Below are 13,077 nucleotides of genomic sequence, written 5' to 3' on the forward strand. Positions count from 1 at the left end.
TTTTTTATACAAATTGTAGGAATATGAAATTTGGTATGTGTTATATTCTCATTGGGACACACGTATAAAAAATATTAAAAATAATTTTTTGATAAAATATAATGACCACAATACCCCTTGAAACGTTCAGGGGTATTTTGATCATTTTATTTTATTGGAAATATTTTTTATATATTTTTCTCTAGTGCAAGTTTAATAGAGGATTGGACGTCCAAAATTTGGGGTCAAAATAGTTTGTACAAATAAAAATAAAAATAAAAATAAAATGGTGTAGAGACGTGACATTGTGATTGGAACAATTTGAGCCCTCCATTCAGAATAGACGGTTTGATAAGGGGAAGTATAGAAGTTTTATGCATAGAAAGCTTGCCCCTTAAAAAAATAACTTTTCGCATAAAAACAAGAGAAATGATCCTATAGGACCCTTCCCAATCGATGTGTGCCCAAAATATCATCATTAAATTTGGACCCTCCCCCATCGATATGTGTAGGACCCCAAAATATCATCATTAAATTTGACACAGATCTATAGAAAAGTCAAGTCTCATATAATGTGTAAGACCCCAAAGAATCTCCATTAAATTTAGCACGAATCTATAGAAAAATCAAATCTCACACCTATGTGGTAACTTTTCTAGAAATATGTGCCAACTTTAATGGTGATCATTTGAGGTCCTACACACAAGAGTAGAAGAAGGTCCTTTAGGATTATTACTCTAAAAACAAATGGGCATTGAGTGAACCTTCAAATGACCAAAACTCCGTATTCACAAAGGAGAACCAAACGCGGCAATTAGGAAAGATGCAAGAATTCAAATTATGAATATTCGTGATGCTGACATGGCATCAAGTTATCGAAGGAGTCTTGAATTACTTTATCTGCACTTCAAAGATTCCATATCTCTAAGCTCATACGAGCATTTTTTTTTATTTTTAATTTGGATATGTTTGTGGGACTGGTGGGTGGACGAATATGAGCTATATATATAACTTCTCTCTCTATCCCTACACCTTTTAAGAGGTTTCTTGGTTTCCGCTTTGTCTCCCTCCCTCTCTACTTTCTTGATTCTCAATTTCAGTAGAATCTCAAAAGAGAAAGTTTTCATTTAAGACTTCTACTTTTTAGAGAGAGTTTCTATGTTCTATTTTTGGTTCTCAGTTAAACCTGCCTCTCTCTGCTTTGTGTTTTGGAGCATGAATTGGATGGGTGAGATAGAGGATGCGCAAGGGGAATACTAGTTGTGCAGGGATTGTAGAACACATTGAGGCACGTTCTCTCTCTCTTTTAAATTTTGCATAATGTTATCTGTGTTGGAATTTTGTCTATCTTGTTGATGCTTCTTTTTTTTTCTAGGAAACATGAATGTTGATGCTTCTTTTTTCTAGGAAACATGAAAATTTAGTCAGTTGCTCTCTCTTTCTCACTATTTGAATATTGTTAACCGTGTTGGAACTCTCGCTTTCAGTCCCATGTGGATGCCTTTTTTTTCTTCTAAAAAATCTCTCATCCCCATGTGGATGCCTTTTTTTCTTCTAAGAAACATGAAAATTTCAGTTTGTTGCTCTCTCTCTCCCTCTACAACTCTATCTGAGGTTTCTCTTTAAAACCAAAACTAGGATACCAGCTTGGATTCTCTGTGTTACACACGGAGGACTCTCCTCTCTAGACTTATCAACAGAGAATATTAAAAATAAAATAATATTACAAAAAAGATTAAGTTTTCTAGGATAAAAGCCAAAAAGATCGTATCCACTATATTCGAAAATTGAAAACAATAAAAAACAAAGAAAATAACCAAAAGTTATAGAATTTTAATCCAAAAGTTTAACATCTTGACCAGCGCTTGAGGGTTGAGTACTCGAGCTCAGCAACCTCGCGAGCCCAAGTTACCCCGAGCTTGGTGTCCAACTCGGTGATATTAAAAAAACTACAAATAAAAATAAAATCAAACAAAATTATAAAAAATCTACAAAAATTAATAATTTACTTGGGATATTTTATTTTTATTTTTATATTATTTTGACAAGGATTGAAATGTTTTGAATTTATTGACTGCCCTACACCAAAGAAATAGTACAAACAATGAGAAAAAATAGTGAACACAACATGCATAACAAGCATAAAAGTGCTTCAAAATTGTATCCCACCCAAGAACAATAAGATAAACTTCATTTTGACGAGGAGATTTAGATGCGAGAAGTTATGTGATACACAAGATAGAGATATAAGCTATTATAGGTTGTAAGCATGGAGGATATGAGATAACTTATGATATATATGAGAGAAAGATTAAAAAGATTTTTGTAGTTTAAGAGGGATATAGGAAATACGCATCATATTTTATCTCTTTAATTTTGATTGGGAGGTTAGAGAGAGAAAGGGAAACCTCATGTGGTTTTGGAGCTAAATATAGGAGAGAGATAATGGCATATTTTCTTCTTTCTTCTTTTCTAATTTCTCTCTCTAGAATACTCTTTGTCATAACTTGTATATGCTTCCCCTGTAACATAAAACTTATATGCCTCCCCTTATCAAACCTTCCATTCTCAATGGAGGGCTAAGATTGTCTCAATCACAATGTCAGATCTCTATACTATTTTATTTTTTTATATATATATATAAATATTTTGACACCAAATTTTGGACGTCTAATCCTCTACTCACACTTGTAAAAAAAATATAAACAAATATTCTCAATAAAATAAAATGACCAAAATAACCTTAAAAGTTTGAAGGGTATTTTGGTTATTATATTTTATTGAAAAAAATATTTTTAATATTTTTTTTATAGGTGCGCCCCAATGAGTATATGGCTCGTACTAAATTTCATGATCAAAAGTTTTATATTAAAAAATTTAAAAATAAAATACATTGAGGCATCGGATCTAAAATGAAACAATGAGTGGCTCATTTGATCAAAATTAAAATTAGACGACTTGATGGTAAGGGAAGCATATATTTTATCTCATATCTCTTTATTTATCTCTCATATCTCTTTCTTAATTTTTAGGATTTATTCTCTCTTTTGTCCTAAATTTTCTCTCTATATCCTTAATTTTCTCTCATTCTTTCTTTCTTTCACTGAATATTCTTTCTAAATCTTCTTGATTTTCTCTCCATAACTAACTTCTTTCTTCTCATTCCTAAATACATATCTTCTCTCTCTCTAAGAAACTTTTTGGAGTGATATTCATCCTAGTAATATTTTATCATTCTATAGGAGATAATTGCAACTAAACTTTTTAAGTGAATAGATAAATCAACAATCTCCAACTATAAGAATTTAACTCTCCATTTTCTTTTTCTATCTTGCAATGAGAGGCTAGGACTCCATCTTTGTACTTTCCTTCTTTGTTAATCTTGCTGTGAGAGTTGGAGCCCATCTCTGTCTCTGGTGCCATGGAATTCACCAAAGAGATGGAAGGCAAGAGGGCAGAGGAGGTGAAAGAACAAGGTTGTTTAGATGCTCCATATGTAATAAAACTTTCAAAAAATATCAAGCACTAGGAGGCCACAAGACGAGCCACACAAAGCCTCATAAGCCTAAGGCCGAGAAGGACGGGTCACAAAAGCACCAATGCTTCATGTGTAATACTGAATTCGATAAGGGTCAGGCGCTGGGTGGGCACATGAGGTGTCACATGGAAGAGTTGTTAAGGCGAAAAGCTCAAGCTCAAGAACAACCGAGTAAAGAAGTGAACAAAGTTGATAAGACAACAAACTTATCAAGTAGAGCATGAAAACGGCAGCCAAGTTGTACTTCACTCTAGTCAAGCTCAAGATGAAGTAGAGCATGAAAATGGCAACCAAGTTGTGCTTCTCTCTGGTCTTATTGAGATTTCTTAAAATTCCTATCCCGAAGTACCCCCAAAACCAGTTTTTCTTCTCGGACAGAGATTGTGTTAGGGGATTGTTAGACATTAGTTTGTTTTAGGAGACCCTTTTTCATTGATTATTTTTTTCTTTTTTTTCATTGATTCTTTCTTTTAGGACTTTTTGGTATGTCACCTTGGTCTGAGTGGATCATACCTTAATTCTTTATAAGTGATTTTATGAATTGATTTTTGTTAATTCTTTATAAGTGATTTTATGAATAGATGTTTTTTTGTTAATCATGTTTGTTTTGTCTACATGGAAAAACTATAATTGTGATAATAGACTTCTTGTGACTACAAGTGATCTCCATGGCATCTTTTCCAAAAGCAGATTTTATTATTTTCATTATATAGAAACGGATGTTAAATTTTAGTGTTGCACTGGGACACAAAATGGTGAAATATATCCAGATAAAACTTGATGTGAAGAATATCATGATAATATATTTAGGTTAAAGAATATCATGATGATATATTTAGGAGACATTAGGAAAGGGGTTAGGTCGTGGTAGTAGCATCCATATCGTGCTATCCACTCTTACCGCTGACACCCCAATTAACACCTTCAAAATGTAGCTCACTGAACTATTGAAAAAACGGGAAGAAGCATGTCTTCTCATTGAATTACCAAAAACATATATATTTAGGAGATATTTGTAGATATCAAAAAAAATTTAGTTGTTATCTTGTATTTTCTATTTAATACTCGCTGAATTAAATAATAGGCACAACTAAACCGCCCTTGTAGGTCCAAGAGACCGAACCATATAAAGTTGTATTTTCTTCTTCTCTTCTTGCCTCTTCTTCTCAATTTATTCTACATGGTATCAGAGCAGAAGATCATCCACAGCTTGTTCCATCCTTTTAACACAATTTCTCTCTAGAAAAGATCTCGTTTTGGCCTTCTCAAATTTGCTCAAAGTCAGCAAAGCGTCTCTTTGAATTTTTGTTATTTCTTGCAAGCACCCCACCTCTATAATTTTTACCCTGGTGTCGTTTGGATTGTCAAAATTGTTGCACCCCACCTCTTTAATTTTTACCTTTTGCAAACCATATATACTTTTGCTTTGCAAATTTCCTCGTGGTTTGCAAGGGGCAATGTTATTTTCCCACCATCTCCTCGTGGTTTGCAAAGGGCAATGTTATTTTCCCACAATCTCTGTGGTGCAACAGTATTCAACTCTCCGTGTCTCAAGAAGGAACTACAATCTTTGTTAGACTTTTTTTTTTTTTTGAGTGATTCGATGGGGATGATAAACTATAACTTATATGTTGTTGGGGTCACATAGAAAGTTCCCTCTAAAAAAAGGGGGGGGAACACACTACAATAATAGATTAAAGAAGTGAAATGCATTTCTTTTTTTAACATTAATTTAATTTCATTACCCAAAAAATACCCAATGTTGTATACAAATGCAACTCCCAAATTTTAAATAGAAATGTTTCTATGTGATATAAGTCATATGCGGCCCCACTTCTTAGCCATTCAATCTGAATCAAACGGCTACGACTGTTCATACCACAATGTCACGTCAAACACTATTTATTTTTGTTTATATACAAAGTATTTTATGATGAAATTTTGATCATCCCATCATAAAATTAGGGCAAACCTAAAAAAAAAAAACATTTTATGTAAAAATAGATGAACAAAATGCCCTTACAATTTTTAGGGGTATTATGGTAATTTTTCATTATAAAAAATAATTTTTAATAATTTTATCATGTGTGCCCTTGTTAGATCTATGCATGTTCCAAATTTTGCCTCAAAATTATTTGTAGAATAAAAATAAAAAATAAAACATTGTGAGTCATCTAATCAAGATTTGACGCTTAAGTGCTAGCTTGTGACATTGTGACTCAAGCTATCTTAGCCATCTATTCAGATCTGATGACTAAGTACCCGAGGTCACATATACTATATATGTAGATGGAGTCACGTAGAAAGCCATCCCTTAAAACGGTAAATCTACATACTTAAATATTCCAAAAGACCATCTCATCCCATCTATATATTAATGCAGGAGATAAGGGCATCCTATGAGCTTCAACATTTAAATGAAATAAAAAGACCCTCCCCACACTCACCCTAAATAGGTGCAAAACTCTTGGTGGTTTTGAGCTAAGCCACATGTATTTGGTCAATATTTGTTACGGTTTTCCTTGAAATGCAAGGTTTATGTGAGTTGGATGAAAATTAGTATTTTTGGTTTTCATCTCCCTTACAAAAAAACAAGTAGACCAAAATTCATATAACCGGCCTTAAATAGTTGGGGTCACAAAAAAAAGTAGATCAAAATTTGTGTAGCGGACTTTAAATAATTGGTATAAGACACAGTAACAATAGTGATGATCTCCCTCACAAAGTAAGCATAGTAAAGATTGGTTTCTCAGTATGTGCGCAATTAAGTGGGTGTATAAAGCGGCATCTATAAAAGCCACCAAAAACGCATTCCAGAAGCCACTTATTTTGCCGCCTCAACATTTCTCAACAATGGCTTGGGGCGGCATCCAAATGAAGCTTACTTCTTCAATATCAGCAACAGTTAAACTTTTCTTTTTGACATTTGGACATGATTAGCATGATATGGTGAAATACGGGCTTCTTAATAAACCTATTTTTGAGATGGATTTTTGGATTTAATTTTTAAGGTTATATAATTTTTAACATGGAGATCACGAATATGAAAAATAAATATATTTTAAAAATTAAAAATAATAATTCTATTAAAAAATATTAGATCGTTATTTTCAATTATTTTTAGATAAACCACGTATTTGCATCCATCTTTTAATGAATGTGAACCGCATATGTAGATGTGGGGTACTTACCCCCCAAAAAAAAAAAAAAAAAAAAGGGTCATGAAACAATTTTCCTTAACATTCAATAGCAAGCAAATTTCATTCTCGAGTTTCCACGCCGTTCATGTAAAACAGGAAAATACTTTTTCTTCCAACGCAAGAAAAAGTAGGGCTTCCAACCCAGCGAATATAACTTTCAAATAACCCAAAAGATATTATAATATCTCGGGAGTATACTGTCTATGTACTCCCTCGAGTAAAATCCCACTTAGGTTAGTTTTAAGAGACCCTAAAATTTAGGATATAACATCTGTAATACATAAATTAACCTTAAAACAATTTCCTGATTGCACCCTCTACGCATAATAAGTTTTCAAGATTGAATAGAAACAGTCTAATTTTAAGAGAGTAAAGTGTTAGAAAATTCAATTTTCAATTTTTTTTGTTAGAACAATCATCTAGTGATTCTAAGATGGTTACTAAAATTTCATATAAAAAATTCTTCCAAATAGGTCATCTGATCGAGAGAATAAAAGTAAACTATGCTTTTGATATAGCACAGTATAAGTGCTCTCAACTAAAAATACTAAATCTCTAACCATGTAGAAAGGAAAAAGTAGAAACCATTTGAGGATTCTGACTCCCATTGGTGGTTTTTATAACTTTTAAAAGAACATGCGTATGCATTGTTTTGTGCGCATGCTCTCTTTTGCTCGCGAAAGACGTTAAGTGAGGGCATCTCCACATAAGACACGGCAATAAACCCCTCGAGATTAAGTTCATATAATGGGTACGGTTTGTATAGAGTCTAGGCTCCAAACAATCAAATTAAAGCCTACCTTCAAATAATATCGAGAAATATGGTTTTAATATGATAAATCGTTATGATAGCCTTAAAATATATTTTTATATTTATTTATAAAGTTTAAAGCTTAAAAAATAGTGCAGATCGACAGATCTATGAAAATTTTGAAAATTGACAATCCAAAAATGTGTTATCAAATGTACTATTTTCAAAACTTGAAATCCGTTTTTCTCATGTCCATGCATCTTGATGTCAAGATGATCAATTTGAAGATATTTAAGCATCAAAACAACCTCTTCTAATGAAATTTTTGAGGTAGGCTCAAATTTAACTGTGTAGAGCATCGGCTCTATATAAACTTTTCCGTTGTATAATATGTAATTAGGAAGGAAGGTTGTACAAGGACAGAACCGTGCAGCAAAATTCAAAAAGGGAAATGCATAATACCATGCGGCTGTATAAAAAAAATAAACACTAAAGAAAAAAAAAAGGATGAAGTTTATATAAGGCCTCTCCATGAAAACCAAATGAAGCCTCACCTTAAATCCTCGTTTGGAAAGAACTTTCGGCCACAGAAACTCCATGATGGCTCTAAAATTAATTTTCAATATTAAAAATAAAATTTGAAACTCAAAAAAACATACAGTGTTGTGGATCTTTAAATAGTTATGTTTAGGACAAAACGGATGGTCTAGATAATTTTAACATATACATTGTTTTTTAAGTTTGAAATACTAATTTTTTTCACAATCATAATGTCCAAGTCAAGATGATCGATGTAAAGGTTTTTCAATGCTTGAATTACAATTCTAGATGAGTTATTAGGTGAAGCTTTACTTATTTTGATAGGGCTGCAGCCCGATCAAGCCATTTTCCAAAAATAAAAGGGGGATTGCATTTAAGTGATGCAAATGATATAGTCAATGGGTAATACATCACCACCGAATCAGATGGTCAGACATACCGTTACAAAACTCACATAGGGAGAAGGTGAAATAAAATAAATGAATTAAAAACTAAAAATAAAATTAAAAGGATGATAGAACACACCCTCTTTTAGAATTTGCAAGGGAGTTTACCTCAATGATCTCTTCACAAGATCAAGAAATGATTTTTTTACTATGTACTTCACTTTTTCCAATCTAACAGATACATATTTATCGAAGAAAGAAATTTAAAAACCCGTCTTACTCATTAAGAACTCTTAATTAATATTAAATCTTCTAATTTTACCCATCAAATCTTTACAATAGAAAAAGATATAAATATCCTTAAAGAGGATTAAAAACACACCAAAACCCAAACCTAAAAAATCTACAATATAATAAAGAGTAATGATCCTATGAGACCCTCTTACACCCATGTGTATAGGACTCCAAAGGATCACCATTAAATTTGGTACAGATCTTTAAAAAAAGTCAAGTCTCACACCCATGTGATAACTTTCTAGATATTTGTGTCAAATTTAGTGATGATCCTTTAGGATCCTACACACATGGGTGTGGGAGGGTCTCATAGGATCATTACTCTACAATAAAACATTAAAACCTATTACATTATTATCCCGGGATTGGAAGATGCCTAATATCAAAACTTGTCAACTGCATCATATGTTGGAAATTGGTTGGGTGAAGTAGGGGCAAATAATACTACGATTTCATAAAATCAAAGGCTTGAGCTCTTCTTATTTTCGAGCACATAGGAGTGCTAACTCAAGACGATATTTGCCCTCCCCTTCGATATTGTATTTGATGTGTATGAGAAGGACCATTCGTCATTGGGATACATGAAAACAGAGGGATCTATTTGATGTTCCAAAGCTATATGCACCCGAGCTTGGAAGCCAAACACTAGACACTGAAGTCTTGATGTTTTAGAGAGAATGAGAAAGAAAAACTAGTAGAGAGAGATTAGCACACTAGTTTTGCTCCCTAGAATTGCAAAAAAAAGTGTGTTGTTGAGAGGCTAAAAAATGTGTACTTATTATCTTAACTCGTATGGGTAGGAGGGTCTCTATTATAGAGCTACAAGGAGACTGCACACTTATTGTACTGGCAGTAACATGTGCCACCAACAGCTACAAGTTACGTGCACCTCCTTAAGGCTACTGTTGCAAGCCTTAATTTTTCATTAACGACTTGAAGACCGTTAGATGTCCCACGTGCATCAATGACTAGATAACCATTGGATATCCCACATGCATTAACGGTTAGATAATCATTGGCTATCCCACATGAGTTGAGCATACAAAAAGCTATCGAGCCCCAATGTGAGCGTGCGAAGTGCGAAGTGCAAAGTGCAAAGTGTGCCATCAAGCACCTTTGCACCCATGCCCATAGACACGTACAAGTGCACACATGAGTGCGCGTGCGTGTGCGTATGCGCGATGCATGTTTCATGTGCTCTGTTTATGTACCATCTATCTCACCATGTACTGAGAGTATTAGTAATATGCATGTGCGTTGCACGTGATATTTAATATTAATCACTGAAACATATTTATTATTTTTTAATAAAATATGGTTTTAGATATTATTGAATTTATCCTCATAATTAAAGAAATAAAATAAAAAATTATTATATTATTTTTAAAGTATATTTTTATTACAAAAAATAATATAATTACCTTTATATAATATGTAATATATAAAGGACAAATAGATAAAAATTTATGTAATATTGCATATATTACCCAAAATTCAGTTTAGATCCATGAATCATGTCAGTGGAATCAGTATTTGAATATAAAAGTACTAATCTCAAAGTCACACATGCAAATGTTATCCGAAATAATACAAATATTTAATATATAGTACTAACTCAATAATATTGTTATCCGAATTAATGCAAATGTTATCTGAGTTAATGCAAATATTTAATATATAGTATTAACTCAAGAATATAAATTTTTTTAATTACCTAATAAATAGTAACACTATAATAGTCTTTATTTGTTAGAATTTGATTCCATTTTTTCCTAAGAAAAGGTGTCTTCACATCCAATAAAATGAGAACCAAAATGATATTTTGTAAAGCTCCAATCAAGAAATACAGTTAGGGTTTCATTAGATCATATATTTATCTACAAAATGAGACACATCGAAAGAAATGCCTAAGAATAAATTAGAAAAAATCAGCAATATTGATCCGTCGAGAACATCTCAAACAACTTGATCACGAAAGTCTCAATCGACAATACGACTTCTATAGGTTACTCAAAGATCTAAAAAGTAAACAAAAATAACTCAAATTCACATAATATTCTAGAAAACAAAAAGCAATTCCATATAGAAACTAAGGAGAACATGATGGAAATGACCGAAATATAAGCAAAAGCAATAAAGAAATGTATAAAAATGCAAAGAAAACGGAAGGTCATTTGCCTTGCAAATCACTGAAAGATCTACAAAAGCAAAAATAATAATTCAATCCCATATAATGTTAAAATGAAAAAGAAAAAGAATTCCACATCGAAACTGAGGAGAATATGACAGAAATGACCGAAATGTAGGCAAAGGCAATGAAGAAATACATAGAAATGTAGAGAAAATAGAAGATTACTTACCTTGAAAACCTAAAATTATATTTTAATAGTAGATCCATTGAGAACATCTCGAACGACTTGATTTATAGAGCCGCAATCAACAAATCATGTTAGGGTTTCTATAGATCACTCAAAGATCTACAAAAACAAAATATTACCGAAAATCTATTTTCACAATAAATCTGTTGAGAACATCTTGAACAACTTGATCCACAGAGCCTCAATCAACAAATTCTATAAATCACTAAAAGATCTACAAAAACAAACAAAAATAATTCAATTTCACATAATATTCCAAAAAATAAAAAATAATTCCAAATAAAAACTAAGGAGAATATGATGGAAAGGACCGAGATGTAGGCAAAAACAATGAAGAAATGCAGAGAAAACATAAGGTTATTTACCATGTAAATCACTAAAAGATCTATAAAAAAAAACAAAAAATAACTCAATTCCACATAATGCTAAGAAAAAAAAAAAAAAACTCAACTCCACATTGAAGGTAAGGAGAACAAGATGGAAAGAACCGAAAATGTAAGCAAAACAATGAAGAAATGCAGAGAAAACAAAAGATTACTTACCTTGAAAACAACTTGGTTCTACTTATAGAGTGAGTCCGAGTAACTAGGCTGAGTCTGAGTGAACTTGGGTCAGTATCACAACACTGATATAGTACATAATGTAGGAAGAGTTCTTTCAAAATTAAATAGAGCTTGCCACATCTTCTGCTTGTTTGACCACGACAGTTACAATTTTACAAAGATAATGAGAGTACGCTAATGACAATTCCTGCATTCTTAACCGTTATAAGAGTGTGTCTCAACCATTGGTTATTCTAAATAACAGCATGAACCTCATTATCTTCATGGGTGCTCCTTTGTATAAAATTGGATTGCGCATTAGATATAATAGTTGGTGGTGTACTTTTTTGTTGTATCCAAGAATCTAATATCTCTCTTTTAATTGAAAATGTAATGGCTTCTATTGCCATTATATCCAGGAAGATATAGGCTATGTTAGGAAATAACTATTTTACTATGTTTCCTAATATTCTCCATTTTAGGATACCAAGGAAAGATATCAAGAAAACAATATTGTGATATGGATTGTTTCCATTTATCCAAAAAAAGGTATAGATTGTTTTCAATATTCTTTAGGAACCTATATTATCTTCATGTACCAATATCTTCTCATGAACCCTTCGGGTTGTCCATATATATTTCTTCATTTAAATCACCATTTAAGAAAGCAATTTTTATATCCTTTTGTTCTATGGCTAGATGGTTGATAGAGACTATTGCTAAGAGCAAGCTAATAGTAGCAATTTTTGCCACAAGTACATATGTGTCAAAATAATCAATGTCTTCTTTTTGTTTAAATCATTTAGTAACTAATTTTGCTTTATATTTATTACTAGGACCATCGGGATTTTTTTTTCTTTTAAATTTCTATTTTTCAAGTTTTATTTACCATTATAGAATCCATTTTACTATTTATAGCTTCTCTTTAAAAAATTGCATCTTAAGATGCCAAGGCTACATTTAATAATCTTGGATATTCCTCCACTTTTGATACTATAGGTATTGAATTTAATATTTTATTTTGATTAGTCTCAACTAGATAAATCTAAAATCAGGTCCAAAATTGTGACATGGATCACCTCTAAATCTTTTACTTCTTCTTGGTTCTATTTTCTCATCATCATTATTTTCTACATGTTCTTCATCAACATTTTGATCATTCTCATTATTATTTTCATTTGATATGCTATTTGTTTTATCCTCTTCACTTTTTTTTCTATATAATTCATCACAATTAGATATCAATCGCAATATAACTAGAGATTTAATAAAAGCATAATCAGCATGTCCAAATCACCATGCCACACATTACAAAAAGTCACAATATAAGCAGAAGACTTGTTTATTCCATTAACCAAATCAAATTTGAACATCCTATCATAAGAATATCATTTGCCAACAAATATATCATTTTTTGTCAATATGAGTTTGTCATACCTAAATGACCATTTTAAATCTGTTCTTGCTCA

The sequence above is a fragment of the Amborella trichopoda genome, chromosome 9 (genome assembly GCF_054954075.1).
Source record: "Amborella trichopoda isolate Santa Cruz 75 chromosome 9, AtrichopodaSantaCruz75HAP2 v2.0, whole genome shotgun sequence".
Taxonomy (NCBI): Eukaryota; Viridiplantae; Streptophyta; class Magnoliopsida; order Amborellales; family Amborellaceae; genus Amborella; species Amborella trichopoda.